This window comes from Alosa sapidissima, chromosome 4 (genome assembly GCF_018492685.1).
Source record: "Alosa sapidissima isolate fAloSap1 chromosome 4, fAloSap1.pri, whole genome shotgun sequence".
Taxonomy (NCBI): Eukaryota; Metazoa; Chordata; class Actinopteri; order Clupeiformes; family Clupeidae; genus Alosa; species Alosa sapidissima.
This window is the reverse complement of record NC_055960.1, coordinates 4,882,179-4,903,525: the sequence shown is the minus strand read 5'-3', so window position 1 is coordinate 4,903,525 and position 21,347 is coordinate 4,882,179. Positions and strand designations below refer to the sequence as shown.

General features: G+C 40.5%; 1 protein-coding gene across 13 annotated transcripts in view; it reads right to left on the bottom strand.

Moving 5' to 3' along the window:
• The window catches only part of atp2b2 (ATPase plasma membrane Ca2+ transporting 2), a 107,468-nt gene that overhangs the window by 61,100 nt on the left and 25,021 nt on the right, over positions 1-21,347 (bottom strand). For 11 of the 13 annotated variants that reach the window (XM_042088993.1, XM_042088989.1, XM_042088990.1 and 8 more), the window contains one exon: positions 1,838-2,037. The exons of the other annotated variants lie outside the window; for them this stretch is intronic. The gene's annotated coding sequence lies outside the window, so the exon portion shown is untranslated. Of the gene's footprint in view, positions 1-1,837; positions 2,038-21,347 lie in introns of those variants that run through there. 13 annotated transcript variants of the gene reach the window in all.

Below are 21,347 nucleotides of genomic sequence, written 5' to 3'. Positions count from 1 at the left end.
AGGAGCTGTTAAAATCCTTTTGTACCTTTGTCTCCACATCCAATGACAATGTAATGCATAAAGTGATTAATGATATTGTTGGACTTCCCTAGCTGCAGTATTTGAAGATTACGAGCATCTGTAAAATGTGGGTAATCATTTCTACAGTTTAGGCATGTCATTTAATGAGCAGATCAACAGACTAAGGGTGCAGTAGACACAGCACCACAATCTTGAATGTCATAATGTCATACTTCATATGCAATGCATACACCCTGATTCAAAGGCAGAAATACACACACACACACACACAATGTTATAATGATGTTTGTCAATCCGCTGTGTGAGAGTTAGGACACATGTAGCAGGGCAGTGTCGGTTTGCCCAATTCAGTCTGTCCTGACAGCAGCAAACCCATTTGCCTCTAGGACCTCAGATGATGAGTAAGCCAGAGCGCTTTCCCAACAATAAATACACCCTGGACCAACAAGCAGTACTTATCTGTCTTTTTTCCCCACTGGAAATTAGATAACAATCTATGAGTCAGCCTTGCCGCAAGGAGATCCACCACCACAGAATCACACCACAAGCCTGCACTCCAACCAGCCCAACTGCAGAGCAAACCAGCTTCAACAAACTATGAAAAGGAACCCATGAACGCATGAGCGCCTACGCTCAACTGCAGCAAGACAGGGCTTGATTGGAATACTAAAGGACAATGTAACCTTAAACAGAGCTCATTTATAATGGTAGCCTTCACTATATAGACATACATCTAGACAAATATAGACATATATACAAATATAGACATATATATATATATAGGCAAATGTATATATATATATATATAGATAGAAATACAATATGATATCCTTGAAAACTAACAAGTGCAGTCCCATCAAACAGGCACAGAGACTTCACACACCAAAAAATAACAGTACAAGATACACATGCATCATCATGAGCATCTGTTGTAGTGTGAGCCTTTTCTCCCTCCGTCTCTACCTCACTAGTCCCATCTAACCTTTGCCTCAGCGCCGCTCTGTTCTCTTGACGCAGTGTGGCCACCTCCATCCACTCCTGTGGGAGAAGAATCAATTTTCTCCGTCTCACCGAGCAAAAATGAGCCAAAGGAATAGAGGACAGAGACAGGGCTGGGGAGAGAGAGAGGAGGGAGAGAGAGAGAGAGCTTGTCTAATAAGAGAGGGAGAGAGAGAGAGATAGAGCGAGAGAAAGGGTGAGAGAGAGAGAGAGAGAGGGAGAGAAAGGAAGGAGAGGGAGACAGGGGAAAGGAGCAACTTTTTGCTGCCCTAGAAACAGCGTCCTCCTTCACCTGGAGCAGCGGTTCCATGCGCCACCGAACGTCCCTGTCGTCACCCGACAGCCGGTCTTCTCACCTTACTCAAGCCTGCCCCGGAGTTGCCCAGCACAGGCTATGCATTCTAACAAGGCTCTGACCCATTCACATCCCGTGCACCGGTCATCTGAGCCTCCCCCAAACACAAAACACAGGGAAGAATAGAGACGAGACAGAGACCGACAGAGAGGGGAAAAAAGCACAGGAGGTAGAGCTGGTGTTTAGGTATGTAACCCCCCCCCCCCCCCTCTCTCTCTCTCCTGGAGGGCAGATGGATAGCATAGCTTTAAAAAACGGTGGGAGGGAACAAGGGGACAAACTTAACGCTAAAGGACACTATTTGGCAAGAGAAACCTATCAATACCAAACATATGCACAGGGATACAGAGAGAGACAGTCACAGTGAGACACCGAGAGAGTGAGAGTGAGAGTGAGAGTGAGAGAGAGAGGGACAGAGAAAAAGAGATTATTTTTTTTGCATGCAAAGCAGCCGATACTTACTTGGCAATGCAATCATCTCCAATCCAAAATGATTTCAATTACAGCCTGGCGTAATCACCATTCAGCATCTGTAAAGGCTGGATGAGCTGAGGCTACATTACAGCAGGCGCTGCACATCGACTGTACCATGTCACTGCACAGTAGGGGGGTGGGAGAGAGGAGTGGCAGAGGAGGGAGGATATGGACAGCCCTTCTGAATGCTGAGATGCAGATAGGTAGAGAGAGAGAGAGAGAGAGAGAGAGAGAGAGAGAGAGAGAGAGAGAGAGAGAGAGAGAGAGAGAGAGAAGAAGAAACAGAGAGACAGACTGAGACATGTAATGTCTTTGCTAATGACAACAAAGAGGGCATGGGTGAAAATGTGTATAAAGGTGTTTAAGGTGTTTCATAAGGCTCCACAGACAGACAGTGGGAATGGGGAAGATGCAGAAGAGTGAGAGGAGAGCACAGGAGAGGAGTGGGAGGGGATGTGCTGGAGAGACAGAGAGACAGAGAGAATGAGAAGGAACAGCAAAGGATGAAGGGATGGGGGGGCTTTTACTCTGAGACAGACCACAGAGGTGAGAGAACACAATGTCCTCCCTCCCTCTCCTTTCTCTCTCTCTCTCTCTCTCTCTCTCTCTCTCTCTCCCTCTCAGTGGCTAAGCGTCCCCAGAGACTGGGCTGCTGGAGGAGGCACACTAGCAGGACTACGCCACTTCATTTCGATTGAAGGGGGGCGGAGAGGAGGACACAGAGGGGAACTTTCAAGGACACAGTGTCAGGATGGCTTGCGCCTTTTAGCAGGGTGGACACCACCCTGCTTTAAGCACCCATATGCATACACAGACACACACAGATACACAGACACACACACACACACCTATCTCTAGGCACCACTACATCCTTCGCATCTATACACACCGGTCACACATTCCATGCCGGTGCTGTCTGACAGAGAAGCACATGCAACACGTGCAAACACAGACAAAAACAACATCACTCTGGAACAGTCCAAGCTCTGCAGCACGTGGCATACGATTGAAATGCTGCTAAATGAATGAATGAATGAATGAATGAATGAAACGATAACCTCTCCATCTCTCAGTAGCAAGGTTTCCTCAAAATCTTGTAAGCTGAGTCATGACACACTGAACACATCTGCTTGTCCAGGGTATGCCAAAACACTTAAGGCCTTAAGTGCTGAATGTCCTTTCTAAAGAAAATGTCTCTCAGACAAGTGGATTTGTATTGATGTGATTTGTGATTCTTGAAAACATTGTACGTTTACTGTAAATCGCAATAGGACCCAAGAGATGTTACAAGGAGAGCCTACAGCTCACTGATTAAACAGCTTTTACAGTGCGGTAGGGTGTTCCTGTAGTGAGAGACTACTGTTGCAGGACAGATAAGAGTGCCTGTGGAACCTTCAATACGTGTGTGTGTGTGGGAGAGAGAGAGGGAGGGAGGGAGATAGTGAGAATAGTCAGATAAACAGGTAAAAGGTAGGGGAAGAGAAATAGAGAAATGAAGAGAAACAGACAGGTTTGGGAATGAGGTTATTAACAGAGAGAAATAAGGGAGGGAAGAGAGGTAGTGAGTGAGAGAGACAGAAAGAGAGAAATAGAAGGGAGAGGCAGTGATGAGGATCTAACACAGCTGCTGAATATCAATGCAGTACTTGCCAGCTTGGGCTGCAGTGCACCAAAAAGTACAGGTGTGGGGGAGAGGCAAAGGGAACTCTGAGGAAAGTTCCCCTCACACCCAATGCCTGCCATGGTGCTGCTCACTGACAACTAGTATACGCTACCACACACAGAACTGCCAAGGAATTTGATGACAAGATACTCTCCTTCTCTCACTGTCCACAAAGAAGGACTCCTTCGCAGAATAATAGCTGACTCAGAAACAGACTCAGTTCTGATCCACACCAGATAATGGACCAATAGGATCCAGAGTCAGCAACTTCATCTCTCCCCAGCACCCCAGTGAATGCTCAGCTATGGCTTTCACTTTCCACACTCTGTAAGAGAAGGCTGAGTGTACAAACTGAATTATGGAGATTCCAAATGATTGTATCAAATGCACCAGAATGGACTGAATCAGACCAAAGTGAACAGGGTTGGATTACACTGTCTGGTATAAATACTTGAGAGCTTTGGCTACTGCTTTGCCCTGTAAGAACATGGCTAGCAGTTAGCAATTAATGTCACAGCAAGTTAGTCTCCAGTTCCCCAAACCATTAAATCCTGCGCCCAGCCCCCACTCCTCCCTCTCAGCTTAACTGCCTGGATAGCGACTGACCCCCCCGCCGCTGGACTGTGACTCATCACTGGCCACCTGTATTTGTCTGGAGGATCTGAAGAGAGATGTGAAAGCCCCTCCTCTCCTCCGGGCAGTGTAGCGGAGACACGGGAGAGCGGCGGCAGGTAACGTGTCTAATTAGCGGCCCACTAGAGCACGACACGGAGGCACAGGAGCATGACCGAGTGTGAGAGCGCTGCGTGCATCTCCACACGGGCCTGGTCAACAGGGTACCGCCTGGCCTTTGTGCTGAATGAGCCTCATGCCATCTGCACTAAAGTTGACTGCTTGTGCTGGTTGGCTGTGTGGCTGGGGCTGTTTGTGAAATTGCATTAAGAGAGGCATCTAAACTCAAGTCAAGCTTCAGAGTGCTGTTTTAATTGGCAGGCCCTCTGTGCTGACAGGCAAAGCACCTCTCCCTCTCTCTCTCTCAAGCGCAGCTGGTTTATAGTCCCTCATGTGGATGCGTGCCAGCCTGCGCCTGTGTGCTCACTCATGTGTGTGTGTGTGTGTGTGTGCACTGTTTGATTTACTCTGTCAGTCTTAATGAAATGATCTTCAGTCATGTGACACATTAGAGACATTAGCCCTATGCTCAGGGGACACTCTCAGAGGACATAACATCCTCCCACTGGCATTGATTAAAGCTGGCTCAGGTTACCATAAAAGAACCATTTGAATTCAAAAGAGGCTCTTTTAGTACATAGAGCACTAAAGACATTATACAGAAATGAATCGTGTTAAGGTTTACATTTACATTTAATAAATCATGATAGAGTTTATATGCCAATAAATACATCAGGCCACGTATTAACTCAATGGTGTAATAGCATTGCGATCAGATGTGGATACCTCTGTCAGATTGGAAAGTATTGTAATGCACAACAATACCATCATACCTGGCAGTCATCGATGTATGTACATGTCCGGAGGTGTTTTTTTTTCCCTACAATCCAAAACAGCAAATGGGATATTTATTGATGTTCACATGATCTATCAGATATATCAGATATAACCATAGGGCTACTCAGAGCATCATCAGAGCCCATACCAAAGAGTCACTTGGTCTTTGACCCCTTTTAATCTGTATGAGAAAGCTTCACACACCCCACCCTCCAATCCCAGGACATGTACAGTAATGACCCCTGCGAGCGGTGCTCCTAAATGACTGACGGTTTCATTTCCTGAGTGCAAAGACATCCAGACCACACTCACTCCTGGCCTCTGCCTGGGGAGGGAATCCATTTCCACCTGCCCAGGGCTCTGTCTACAGGAGTCTGCTGTGACACTGCACTGCTGATGTTACACAAGGCCATTCTTCTGTAGTTGACGTGATAAGGCAAAGGTCAGTACTCCAAATGAAGGGAGAAAAAGCAATAAACTTGCCTTCTCTTATCCAATATTTATCAACATGCAATGAGATGCCTCTGTGAAATCAGTTCTCAGGTAAAGGTAATAATATCATGGAGGACCACCAATATTAAGAATGCAATGCTAGTTTATAGCTTGTGACAGATGACAATTCATTGTATTTGCGAGAAAATACTTGCTGGGGATACATACAATTCAGTTCAAATCAATTGGTGCAATGTAATTTTACTATGTAAGGGATAATGTATTGTGTTATATTATATGTTCAATCAACACTTTTGTGATATTTGTGATAGTAAAGCCTTTGCTGTGAAAATTTAGCTGTAAGCAAAGATCTTCATAGCACTCAACACAAGAGTTCAACTAAATCTACACCCCGAAGGCACCATACAGTTTATTAGGATCTGACTATTATTATTGCAATTCTTCTATGAAACTGCTGAACTTTTATGGGAACTGACAAAGTGCCTGTGATTCGCTTTAGCATTTAGTCAGCTCTCGAACTGTTGTATAAATGTTTTTGTATTTTCACTTTTTCTCTCAAGAGAAGTTGCTCTGAGATAAAGGGCCCATTTCCCCCCCACCGTTAAAACTTCCACTTGGTTTTGATTGCCCTCAACATTAAAGCCCCCTCGACAAGGGAAGTGGAGGTGAAGATATTTCCCTATGAATTGGGACACCACTATATGCAAATTAGCGTAGCGAACATGCTCACCTACGTCATGCGCAGTGCCGACGCATCTACCGGTAGTAGACTGCTACTATTTTCATTCAGGAACATGCCCGTTCCAGCGGTCATTGTTGTGTGGGCTGTGCTGGTTTATCTACGTTTGGTTAATCAACAAAGATATTAGTGTTCATGTGAATGCCAGAACACACATCTTAAATATTGACGAAACTCAGATCAGAATCAGATATATAACGTTATTTGATGGGCAGACTCTCTCAAAGCACGCAGCAGATATCATGAACATCGTCAAATATCGTCAAATAGCGAACATTAGTGTTCAAAACTTAACAGTCCATCAGATGCGCATCAAACTAACATATTTCAAAATATTTCGAAATTTTAATATGCTTATTTGCGAAAATATATGAAAAATTTGGCCGGCTCGCTGAGCTTGCACGGTATCCTGGGTAATTTCATCTCCCACTTCGTTTTAAGCCTGCATCTGTCCTGGCTATATTTTGAGGGTTGATTTTATGGGGAAAATAGCACTTCCCCTTGCTCCCTAAAGTAATGTGACACCCTAGCCCTACACGTGCACGCGCAAAAAATCAGGATTAGGGCAAAAATCTAGGGGTAGGGGAGGTATTGGGACGGGCCCAAAGACCCTGTAGTCATCAGCATTTGTCAGACTCAATGGATTTGAATCGTCTCCTTGGGGCTGCCCCCTCTATCAAAAGTTACAGTGGGGGTTTAGATGCTGCAGCTAGGAGCCAAATGGACATCGGGTTGTGAAAACGCACTGTGACCAGCATTTTCTCCCTACGGTTCCAGCAAACCAGTCAGTGAAACGGCATTTATAAACTCACTTTTACACACAGAAATCCATGCTAAGAAATCCATGCTAATCTTTTATTACCTTTAAGCATGGATTAGCTAGTTGGAATTATCAAATTTACCACCATACTCCAAAATAGTAATGTAACCTGACTGGAGAGAACAATGAAGAAATGTTCATCCTCAGAAGTTTTCAAGAACATGCTTCTTGAAGAACATGCTTCTTTACATATATTTTTTAGAACTTACAATACAATTAGTTCTTTTTAGAATTTACAATACAATTAGTTAATAATTCTGTATATTATATGAACATTCACACATCTTATATTCCAGACTCCAGCAGAGGAACAGCTCAGAAAGACCAAATGGTAATTTCTATTTTATTATTCATACTGTATACTGGAATTTTAATTCTCAAGGGCAAAGTTTGACCTTGAACTTCCATGACACTCTGCAGCTTTGGCCCTGCTGGCCTCATTAGGGGAATTTATGTAGACATAATAATCCTGGCTAGCACAGTATTCAAAGACAGTTCAAAGGCATGCATAATCAACCAGAACTGACATTTATTTGATCAGACTATCATGCAAAGACACCAAAACTAATATTTCAAAGGCCGCTGTCACTAAACCTTTTGTCTCCCAGTCAGACTCATAGGACTGAAAAGGGCGAATGAGAGGAAACACAAAATTAATGATGTTGTGTCCACACAACATTCAGCTCCCTCTAAAATAGCTTAATCAGACATTGAGACAGCAACATTAGAAACTAGAAAATGTAATTTCGAGAAAATTACCAGTGCATGAAAATATAAACATACTGTATATTAACATAAAATGCCAAACAAACTTTTATTTGGAAACAGTTGGCAGGAGTCATAGTTGATAACAACTGACAGTTGAAATGGCTGAACAGTTAAATAGTTGAGTAGTTTAAAAAGTTAAATTATGTAATAGTGAATTATTGTAGTGAGGACATTTACTTTGAAACACTTGTGGGCAGAGGAAATAGTAGTCTTAAAGGGACACCAGGCAAGCCTGATGCTTTTTCTCTACGAAACTCCCCCTCACTCGGTCTGAAGCTCTTTTCCTTTTCTTTGCGTCTTCAGTCAAGGGTTTTCGCTGCTTCTTCGCCGGCTCTGCCATTATACACACGTTTGCAACAATCTCTAGCGTTTCGTTAGCCTGCCTCTGTGCTGTAAACTGATCCTGCTTCGGTCTGCGGGTAGGATACACCGAACTTGCAAGTGGGATATTCTTCCTACAGGCAGTAGGGGCGGGCGAGAGAGCCTTCATTCGCCCCGTAATGAGGCATTTAACCATATACCGACTTACGAAGATGATTAATTAACACGAAAACGTTGCCTGGTGTCCCTTTAAGAGAGCCAGATTGTATGCTTAAAGCCTGAGACAGAGTATATAGTTTAAAAGTTGAATGTAGATAGTGTAATGGATGTTGATAAACAGAAAGTTGAATGGATGTTGATAGGCAGATTGTTTAATGGATGTTGATGGATAGTTTAATGGGTGAATGAGTGAATGGTTTGAAGAGGATGAATGGATAGAAAGTTGGATGGAATGTGCCTTATATCCTTGTAGAATGGAGAGACACAGAGAGCTGGCCTAGTTAAGCAGAAAGCAGTTGATACAGGTGCAATCAGTTTAACTGGCCCTTTGATGGGTCCTAGTAGTGAGCCGCTGGAAGTTGATACAGGTGCAAATCAAGTTAATTAGTCAATTGTGATGTCATAGTGCTAATGCAAAGTCTATGGGGAAAATAAGCTTGTTTTTTATTAATATCTCAAAAAGTATAAAGTTTACAAAAGTGAAAAATACATTCCCCGTGTCCTTTTCAAGACCTACGTTACAAAGTTTGAACAAAGTTTCTACGTTAAACGGTTAAAGCTGAATTAGACGCATAAATTTGGTGGGAACAATAACTAATGCTAACTGATAGTTAATGATCACTAACGCAAAACATGCTAACTATGTTAACCATGCTAACTAGCTACAGTGGGTAGGAGTCATAGTTGATGACAAGTAACAGTTACAATGGCTGAACAGTTAAAAAGTTCAGTAGTTTAAAGGGTTTAATTGTTTAACAGTGAAATATTGTAGTGAGGACTTTTATTTTTAAACAGTTTTTGGCAGAGGAAGCAGTTGAACAGGATGTGTAGTCTTAACCCTTAAAGGTGTAGGTTTTTGAACGTTCTAAGTTCCGCAACAATTGAAGGTTCTAAAATTCTATGTTGAATTCAATGAACCCAGATATTCTTTAGAACGTTCATTTCTCAACATTCCCGTCATACCAGTGTGACGGTACTCCTTTAAGGTTAATAGGGCCAGTTTGTATGCTTAAAGCCTGAGAGTTAAGCAGAAAGCAGTTGATACAGGTGTAATCTGTTCATTCTGATTAGTAATTGACTATAAGGTAGACTGCGTTTCAGAGAGGTTCTGTTACAGATTGATTACCCGACACAATCATGTCTGAAAAAGAAGCATTAAAGCAACTAATGTCGGACAATGATATCGTTATTAAACCTGCAGACAAGGGTGGCTCTATTGTGATCCAGGACAAGTCGTCTTATGTTGCAGAGATTGAGAGACAACTCCTTGATGGAAATGCATACATGCGTCTATCTGCTGATCCAACCATGAAATTTAACAACGAGATAAAGTCTAAATTGAAAAAAGCACTTTGTGAGTCATTTATTGATGATAAGGAGTATAAATATTTGTTACAGATTAACCCGGTAAGACCAGTCATTTACACTCTTCCAAAAATCCACAAGAGGCTGGACAATCCACCTGGCCGCCCGATTGTGTCGGGTAATCAATCTGTAACAGAACCTCTCTCACAGTACATTGATTATCACATTAAGGAAATAGTCTACAACCTGCCCTCCTTTCTGAAGGATACGACTGACTTCTTAAACAAATTGGCTAGCATAGGAGAGGTAAATGCATCGGATATGTTATGTACCATGGATGTGACTAGTCTGTATACGAACATTCCACACACAGATGGTTTAGCATCCTTAAGATACTATCTAGAGACTCACCAAGTGCCACATACTGACTTTTTAATCTCATTGGCCACTGATGTCCTGACCAAAAATGATTTTATGTTTCAGAATAAATTCTATTTGCAGACACAGGGCACAGCAATGGGTTCGCCAATGGCACCCAATTACGCAAACCTGTTTATGGGAAAATTTGAGCAGGATTTTATTTACTCAGATAATCCATTCAAGCAACATTTGAAAGTCTGGTACAGGTATATTGATGACGTATTTTTTATATGGAAAGGGACACAAGAGGAGTTGGAAGCTTTTAACATTTATGCCAACACTAGACTGCCGTCCATACAGTTTACCTCAAACTCTGAGCACAAAGCCATAGCCTTTCTGGATGTACTGGTCAGGAAGGAGGACACCTCATTACACACTGAGATCTACCGAAAAGACACAGATCGCAATGCGTTACTGGATTACCGGAGTTTCCACCCGCCAGCACTGAAACGCAGTCTACCTTATAGTCAATTACTAAGAGTACGCCGCATTTGTGACAGCAATGAGGCTTTTGAACGACAAGCAGGAGAGATATGCCAAAGATTTTCACACAGGGGATATAACAGTACATTACTACAGGGTTGTCTTGAGCGTGTGCGCAACACCCAACGCACTAACGTAATAACTTCTAGAGCACATAGACCGACCACAAGCACAAACACTCCAATCACCTTTGTGTCGACCTATGGAAACATATCTAATACATTGAAACACATTGTACAACGTCATTGGCATATGTTAAGTAGTGATCCAACAATTGGTCATGTTTTTCAAGATCCCCCGCGATTCTGCTACAAAAGAGCATCTAATCTAAGAGACCGCCTCGTACAGTCATACTGTATCTCCCTGCTCCAAGCCCGCTACGTCTTTCGTTTAAAATCCCAGACGGCAACTTCAAGTGTTTTAATTGTGTAACGTGCAACTTTATGCTGACTGAAAAATCGTTTACACATCCAAGCACCCACAGGACGTTCAAAGTAAAAGGCAGAATTACCTGCTTCACCTCTTTTGTTGTGTACCTGTTGACGTGCCCTTGTGGGCTATTGTATGTGGGTAAAACAAAACGTCAATTAAAAACCAGAATCTGTGAGCATAAGTCGAACATCAGAAAGAATGACGAAAAATCGTCGGTTGCAAAACATTTTAATTCTGCAGGTCATGATGTTAACTCACTCAGGTTTATGGGCTTGGAGACTGTCAATCAGCCTAATAGAGGAGGGGACCGTGAGAACCGCCTTCTACAGAGGGAGGCGTGGTATATATTTAACTTGAATACATGCACACCTAATGGAATGAATGAAGACTTATCTTTGACTTGTTTCTTGTAAAAAATGTCTTTTGTAAAAATGTCTTTTGTAAAAGTGCTATTGGTGTAAATGGCCTGTGCATGATGTGATTCTATTAACAGAAGAAGCAATGGACCATTTTAATTGAATTATTGTATGGGATGACACTGCATCACCATTGGTTGATTACGTGGGAGTGTATGTGGGTGTGGGTATAAATAAGTGAGGTTGTATATGTATCCATTTGAGCACACTGAGGAAGGCGCTAAGCCGAAACGCGTCTGTGCAATAAAACACATATATGCAAAGTGCGGTCCCTTTTTTTCTGAGTTAACATTTAAGTTTGGCCAAGCACTCTCAAACTGAGTGAAGCCTGCTCCTACCATATACTTTATCTAAAGCCTGAGACTAGCAGTTGATCCAGGTGGCCTGAACACCTGCCATAGGATACTAATTGCTTAACGGCCGTATTATGATGTCACAATCGGCAATGTTAAGTCTATGGGGATTTTTAAAATGTTTTTCTTTAATAGTTTAAAAAGTATAAAAGTTTCAAAGTTGAAAAGTCATACCAACCCGATCTGTTTGAAGACCTACGTTACAAAGTTTGAATGAAGTTTCTAAGTTAAACTGTTCAAGAGAAATTGCGTACGGAAAAAGTGGTAAGCGGAATAATAATAATAAGAAGAAGTAGAAGAAGTTGCCTAGGAAGAACAGTACAGTGCATTTTCATGCACTGTAATAAGAAGTTGTTGTTGCCTAGGAAGAACAGTACAGTGCATTTTCATGCACTGTAATAAGAAGAAGTTGTTGTTGCCTAGGAAGAACAGTACAGTGCATTTTCATGCACTGTAATAATAATAATTATTATTATTATTATTATTATTATTATTATTATTATTATTATATAATGATAATCTTCTACATTGCATGGCCGAACAAGATTCCTTGACAAAAATAAGGAATATGAAAATAAGGAATGAACAAACACAACAAAACAAGCCAAAAGTATTAACGGCATTAAAAAGAACAACAGCTAAAGAATGAATAACAGTTAAAGTAGATCAAGAGAGCAGCCAGCATACAGATTAAAGTTTTGAGGAAAAGCTGAAAGACTGTGGGAGAGATTCTGTAAAGTTCTGTAGCAACTACACTGAATGCCCTATCACCTATTGAGGGCATTACAACTACACTGAATGCCCTATCACCTATTGAGGGCATCACAAAATTACAACTACACTGAATGCCTTACCACCTATTGAGGGCATTTCAAAATTGGTCAGAAGGCAAAAATGAAACCTTATGTCTATTGTACCACTACATTTAAGTACTAGATTTTTGATTCAAGCACATCTTCATACCATGAAAACACAACATCGCTTTGAACAGGCTTGAATGTCTCTCCAGCAAATCTGTATGGAAGGCAGAATGAATTGGTGGAATTGTCTGAGAACTGCAGGCATTGTGTCCCACAAAGTTCAGCACTTTGTCCTGTTCCTTTCATATCATACATCCTTCCATGGCTTCATTTGCCATTAAAGACCTATGCAGATCATGAATGCAGAGAAGAAATATGTTACACGTTGGAGATGCGACACAAACAGAGCCAGAGCAGGTCTTGTTGGATCCCCACATTAATTCCAATAAATTTAAAATGCTCTGCATATTGGCTTTAATTATGAACCCTGCATTGAAAGCAGTTGTTGTTGTTGATTTATATTCTGAATGGAAAACATGGAACAACCAAAAAAATGTCACTTGAGTTTTAATGTCATCAATCGAGGACTGAGCCACTCTGAAATGTTGGCCAATAAATAATTCCAATAATTCCAAATAAAACTATTGCACAAGCAAAAGTTCCATTAATTGATTTGATTTCCATGCACATTGACGCACAGTGCACACACTCACATAATTGAATCCATAAATATTTTTGCTTTCTTAAAATATATTTCTATGTTAAAAATAAGACTGAAGGTTTATACATTGTGGTGGCATTGTTTGCTTCCCCTATCAAATTAACTGATAACATTGTACCACAAGTTCCCATTTATTCAACACAAATACAAATCAGGTGAAGGAAAAGTGCAGCTTGAATAAAATGGGATGTATGTGTGTGGGGGGGATTAATGAAACCATATAACCGATGGTTGAAATAGTCACATTACCAAATTCATGTTCAAACATAAGCCTACAGAATGTCTACACATACACAATGCAGCACCAGATAAGCGCCAGATGAACACATAGTGATAATATTTTAAAGAGGTAGTAGAAATGTGGCACTTCTGCTTTATAGTGAGGTTACTTTCTCCATGAACTACTCACTCAGAGAAAGTCTTCTACTCAGTGCCAAGAATGTTCTCAATGCTACGCAAAGGGACAGGCCGACACTCAGGGTCATACAATGACACACTCTGTTGTCACCAGGTTAAGGAGAATGGACAGACAGAGGAGTGCAGTAGGATGGGCTGACTGCAGACTCCATCTTCACATGCACTGACCTTGCAGATCAGCAAGGAGAGTGAGAATGAGACACCCACCCACATACAAGAATTATAATATTAAATGATACAGAGATAGGATAATTAAAGGCGGGTGAAATGAAAGCAAAAAGTGAGGGAAAAAGACATGCAAAAACACTACGTAGACAACATCATGCCAAAGGGTGATGGAGTGCACAGAGAACCCACAGGATTTTAGAGAAGTGTGAAATGAAGATGCAGGAATGAGGACGAGGAAACAGAGAGACAAGAAAGAGAGAGAGCAAATTGACTTCAGTTTAAAGCAGGAGTAGAGTGAGAAAGACACAGAATTTTGGGGCTGAGCAATGACTCCCTCCTATATCTTACTCTCAAACTGGGAACTGTCAACCAAATGAGACAGTCAGCGCTGCTCAGGAATGACAGGGACTTCTTTCTGACATGCTGTCGACACATAGACAGCAAGCATGACAGCCTCAAGTGACACAAAAATATCACCGTGCTGCAGCCAGCAAGAGAGCTCCAATTCATCCCCACCGTCACAGTAATGGCTACTGTATATTTCCATGATTAGCAGCATTGTCATTTGCATTTTAATATAGGTCAAGCTCTATTTTGTGACATTTAGTGCTAGTAATGAGAAGAAGTAAGTCTTACAATTCAGTAATACAAAACCATAACTACATTGTCTTTGAAGGTTGACAAAATGTACCCATGTTAAAAGTTTCAGAAATATTTCACTCATGTGCTGTCAACCTATATCTCTATCTCTTTCTAACAAGAGAACTTCAATTCTCATATTCTGGATCAGTAACTTTCACCTAACTTTACTCAGTAAAAGTGTGAATGTGACACACATGCATCAGATCTTCAGCAATCAGCAGAGACGTAATTTTGTACAGTAAGCGTAAATAATCCCATATAAAAACATCAAAACAATCAATTTCATATGAAAAGCACATAGAATTAATGTATAACATTCCAATACTGCTCAAGCTTCATTTTATATCTACAAGTGCAATTTATGCTTTGGGTTAAATGGATATTTATTCAATTACTACTGTACGTGTAAGGAATAGTGGTTGTAAAGGTGTATTAAACTAATGGAATAGACTAGATAAGCTAAGTAGAAGAGTTTGTATATCAGGAATATTTTTTCTGTATATCAATTATACGGAAAACAACAAGGCCATTATCACATAGACCCAGTGGCGGATCCTCATATGGACAATATTGCCAACCGCCGAGGGCAGCCTCTTGTCGATGGCGGCACGAGCACTAGCTAAAAAGAAGAAAAAAAGGAAATCTGAGTATTTGTTAGCTTTCATTTGTGGCAATCGGTTTTCCATTGCTCATTTGCACGTCAAGTCAATCATGTGTCACTGTGCAGGCGAGTGTATTTGCTGTTGAGAAGGTCTCACATACAGATGTTTTCTATAGTTTCACATACTGTAGGCTACATTTTATTTTTCCTAGGGGGTGGTTGCCAAGGGCCTCATGTAAGCTAGATGCATAGATAGACCATGGACATAGCTATGAGGCCTTATGACATTTCCAGATAACTACTATATTTTTCCTATTGTAAGCATGCAGTATATGCTATATTTTAAGACCTTAATATGGAGCAGAATAGTATTGTGGAATGGGGCCATCATACTTTTGAGAGAATATTTTTACAGGGTGCCCAATATAAAAAAAAAAGACATTTCACATGATCGTGTGCGAAATAAAAATGTTTTGTTTTTGCATTTTTATTTGTTTCTATGACAGAATCTGTCTTTGACTATAATATTTTCCTATGGACTGCAAAGCTTAACTAATCACATCACTACGAATTCCAAGAATATTGCACTCTCTTTTGGTTAAATAATTTCTAAATAAAACAACATTTTGCAAAAATGTTTCATAATGCATGCATGAAAGGGTTAAGTTCCTTTTAGGTATAGTAGCAATCTTATCTTATCTTTTTGAGTACCACCAGTCTAATTGATGTAGCTTAAGTAGAGGTCTAGTAATAAGTGATTGAGTTGATGATGTCCTACATCTGCCTACATATACATATATATACATATATATATATATATATATATATATATATATATATATATATATATATATACACACTTAAAAAAGGATTTTCACCAATGAAATAAAAGTGCTATTCATAAAAACAGAACATAGTGTTCAGAGCACAGCATGCCTAACTTCACAACTGCTATTGTATTCTTTGCAGGAGGAAATCCAGCATATCAACTGCAGCAACATAATCACACCCTGCCTGCAAAGACAAATTTAGCATGGGGACTTCTGCAGTAATATACACCTCTATTTCCAGTGTCCAGCTGCATTCACTACCAGGCTAGGAATGACTACAATGTGACGGCTCTATAGCTCAACACATGTAGTCCACAGGCCTCCTACACGGCAGTGTTTTTGTGTTCTGAAAGGGCTTTCTCCCAACCAAGGGATTAAGTTGTGTCACACAGGCACAACAATGAAATGACCATGTTGGCTGCTGTCACAAAGAACAGAACTTCAGTAAATTCACTCAGTCATTCATTGCAGTGTTCAACATATTCAAAGTATAGCTCCGTTTTCATTAGGTCAGGATGTCAGCAAGAAAACATGTCAGTTTATTTTCCAATGGCATCATTCACCTTATTAAGACTACATTAAAGTAGTCTGGGTTAACTAACTCCCAAATATATTCCATTCAGATTGATTTCAGGACTTGTGGAAACAATGATGATGATAATAACAAAAATGATCATGACAAAAATTATGATTATTATAAATACTGTAGAATGCATTAGTAGTAGTAGTATCATTATTATTATGGTGATGATGAGATGATCAACCCACAGAAGTAGCAAACTAATTTGCTCATTCACACACCAAACTTTTGTTCAATAGTAATAGTGATGCAATAGTGAATGCAATAGTAAACTAAACAGCTAAATGCACTTTGGGACAAGATTAGAGGGACTGAACTATAACAATCAAACATGATACAGACAAGCAACCATACTCTGCCTACATAATTATGTTCTAAACCAATTCAAGTGTCATTGATCTCAACTCAGCTACCTGTAACTTGATGTAGGCTAGCCTACCATGGAGGCAAAGAAAAATAAACCACAAGCCACAACTCAGTTTTCTCTAAAAATCTATTCACAAAGCTGCTAAGACCAACTTCTAGTAAGGAAAAGTGATAATTCCTTAGATAAGCTAAGAGCTCCGTTGCTATGGTTGATGTAATTTCTCATGCAAGAGCTTGCTTGCAGTGATGATTTTGGTTGTTGTTGGTGGCGTTATTGTATCCCTTACAATGCACACTTATTCCCTCACGATTAAGATCTCCTGTCGGCCTAAGTGCATGTGCATGCGACGTGGAATGCTACAAACAGCTGCTTACGATTGTTTGTGAATAGTATCTTAGTGAATTACGAGTCCTCACAACTAGTTCTAACTTGTCCCAGACATAGGTGCTACTTTTAGCACTAAAATGCTTTGTGAATTGCTTGTGAATGCTTTGAAAATTACATGCCCATTCGTTTTAGGAGTTCTTCCTAAATCCGCCAGTTAGGAGCTACTTTCAGCCTTACGATTCTTTGTGAATATGGGCCCAAATGTCCATCTGGCAGAAGTTCAGATGTATACGTGCCTGAGTGTATACTCTACTTGCAGAATTTCATGTGTTTCAGGGAATCTAGCCCACTACTGACTCTTCACTGCAGGGGGTCATTACCAAGCCAGTATTGGCTCAGGCTAAATGGTCGCCACCCCACCCCCTGCACCATGATCTATGCATTCAACTGAGTAATCAGGGCACTTTAGCATTAAGATAATTGTGCCAGGCCCTGGGGCATCCCCCTGGAACTGGGCAGTCATGACCCTGACTGTACATCACAGCACACCATGTCTGGGTGACACAGAGAGAGTGTGAGAACTGAGAACTGCGTCTCCTTGAGGACACGTTACAGCAGAATGTGCTTCAATGCAGGTGCAAAGTGAGACTCTCATTTAAATTCGTTGTGCTCTTCAGATTCAAATTGAACTCCTAAATCAGGGAACAGTTTGTGTCCAAAGCATCATTGAACATGACTATGCTGGCAAATCGCACAATAATGTCACTTAGTGGGCTTTTCATCCTGTCTATGCATATCTATTTGACACATTCCAATGGTGAAAGGTGCTGTGGCCTCAAAAGTTCCAGTTGCTAAGCAACAAACCAGACCCGGCACTGTGAATGATGATCATGGCACCGCTCACAAACATCTTTGCTGGGTCTGCTTCTCACTGCGCTTATAGACTGGAGTCAACTTGTTCTAGATAAAAATGGAACATTCTCAGTCTGACAACATAACTGAATTGGTATGATGAACTGTAATGGTCGTAAAGAGCAAAGATTTAACTGCTATTAGCATTTTTCCAAGAGGTCTGCTTTACATGTAATCAGCAACAAGCATAGCACTTCAACTCTAAATGAATGTGAAACGGCTACCAGAAATATTAGGAAGGATCAGGATTAGGAAAGTAACTAAGGTCATTCAACTCTGTGCCATGAAAATTGCTTAGGCAGGAGTCTACAGGAGAAGGGACTACAAAATGAGCTATGAATGTTAATACATTTTATAGTGAAATCATAAATTACAGTGACACCTGAATCCTGTCTAAATTATCACCAATTTATGATAATAAACACCATCAACATCATTTAGTCAACATTCATGAACATTCCAGTGTAACTGGCAATACATTCACATTTAAAGTATCTCAGCTAAGTAGCTATTATCTTGAAGGGCATTACCAAGGACAAATAGCATTTCAGACAGCCTGGGAGGCTTCTGGTTTTATTCTGGAGGTTTTATTCATCTGTCTTACATTCCCCAAATGAGCACATCCTCAATTCATCATATGAAAAGAGAAGTGAAAAATGACCACCAAGGAACTGAAGAGAAGAGACCTAAAAAGAAGGTGCAACAAGAGAACACCTGACTGCATTAAGAACAGCTTGGCTATCTGGGATCTCTGCCTCATGCCAATATGCTGAGAGATGGCTGCGTTAGGATGCAGGCTCTACTGCAGCAGTGCATCTCTCATCCTGACGCCTGCATGCTATTCGGCTAATGTAGCCACTCTGCAGCACAACTAAACAGTAGGCAAGTGTCAGGCAGTCACCTCAGTGCATGTGAGAGAGAGCCACCTACTGAGCCTACTTCTTCGTGTGGAGACATACCCAGAGTTCACAGTCATCTCATGGGCATCCCCATCTCATTCCGAGTCAGGGACCAAACAGTTGGATAAGAGAGTCCAGTGGTCAGTAGCTCCATAAAGAGAGTGGTCTAGTTATTGTGATTGACAATGTCATTAATGCAGATGCTTGATATGATGTAAAAGGAACTCATAAGGATATCATACACTACCTATAAAACATAATATTGCTTATTTATTTTAGGTTTTTGTATGATTGCAACAAGGACAATGTTTTATAAATAATTATTTTTAGTATAATTTGAGAATGTGCTGTTTTTATCATATCACAAATACGACATGCACTCTGCTATGTTGTATAGAGAGCCGTTTTGTTTCAAGAACATTGAAACCCACTGTCCCTGACCTAGTTAACAAACACCTCCACATGAGCTTTTCATTCCACAAGGACTAACACACAGAGAAAGAGAGAGAGAGAGAGAGAGAGAGAGAGAGAGAGAGAGAGAGAGAGAGAGGGAGAGATAGAAAGAGAGAGAGGGAGAGAAAGAGAGAGAGAGAGAGAGAGAGAGAGAGAGAGAGAGAGAGAGAGAGAGAGAAAACAGCTCTGCACTGCCACTTATTACACAGGCATGTGAACTTAAAAAGTGATGGGCTATCCAAGAACTTTTTCAGATAGTCATGAGGTTTTTGTCTAATTCCATGGATTGGCATATTTGAGCCTCTGGCCTCTGACACTTATTGATTCATTTAATTTTATGCTTTGGAAATACAAATCAAACAGGCATTGTGTTTATAAAATTAGCATGGCTTTACCTTACCTATATTGTGTTGATTGTTGTTGCTATAAAGCATACTAGTTATATATATATATATATGTATACTTGTATACAATTACAAAATATGCACTGCATATTCCTGTTATTTATTTATTTGATGAGCTGAATGTTCAGCAATTGGAAACATCAGAATTCTCTGCAGCTACATGGTTGCCTTAAGTGCAATAAGAGCATTTGCCATGCTGGTTGAATTTTCATACTAGAGACAAGCTTGTCAGCTGGGAGGGTTTCTCCTCTGCTTTAGACTCTTTCAATGAACATAGCAGCACACTGACACATGAACACATTCTGCCTATGAAAACGTCAAGAAAGGTCATTGTTAACTGAACTTTCACTGAACAGTACAAGTCGAAGCTGTGTTAATCTGTTAATTTGAGAAGAGAGACTAGACTTCAATTATAATGAAATTCTTGCAACTTCCCTTTTGTGTTTTGTCAAATGTTTGAGTCAGAAAATGTCTTGAAAAAAGACAAATATCTTTTTTTCTAGATGTTTCATATTAACATTGAAAGGCACCAACATGTTCATGTATTTACATTTACATGTATTCATTTAGCCAAAGTGACTTACATATGTCAAATATACTACAAGGGATTACATTGTCCCCAGAGCAACTTGGGGTTTAGTGCTTTGCTCAAGGGCACAATGGTGGAAGCCGGGAATTAAACCCACAACTTTCAGACTACTGCACGCTAGCCCAAACACCGCCCGAAATGCAAAAAGTATACCACATTATGGCTCCTGTAACACATTATAGCAAAGGCCAAAACTAAGCTACCTGTCTGACACTTGGACAGTCAGAAGTCAGAAATGAGAAGTAGCACTAGCAGATGTGCAGTTCAGTTTGCCTAAAGAAAGCTGAATGTAACTCCCAGCAATGTTCACTATGAAAGACAAGATACAGCAGTTATGTGCTGTGTTCCTAAATGGCCTTTGTAACTGCAGTCTCACAAAAAAAATGTGAGAATACGATTTCTAATGTCTGGATTGATGTCTTTAAATATGAATACGATAATGTGCAAAAATACAATTCTGCGCCCAACAAATTAAGGAATAAATTAATTGTATTATCACTATTAAGTGTATTTTGAAAGTTTCCTTAGCGTTTTGAAAATTACTCCAATTACTTGACTCCACTCTTGATTAAACTTAAAAGGCTTTCTAACTCTAATCTAATGTGATTTAGGTGCACTTAAGAAACTTATTTTAAGTTTCTGTGTGTATTTAAAAAATGCAACATTTTCATGGTGTGGCCCCATTTCATTCAGTGGTGAGTATACTACAGGAAGTTAAATCTAACATCTTCAATCAAATATTCAGTAGAGAAGGGTGTCCCATAGCGTGAGCAGTTCTTCTTGACCTACTGGATCCCCAGCTGGTAAAACATGTGAGCACACCTGCATACACATCCGGGAAATGTAACACATTTAAAGCATATTTCATCAACAAAATCAAAACATTT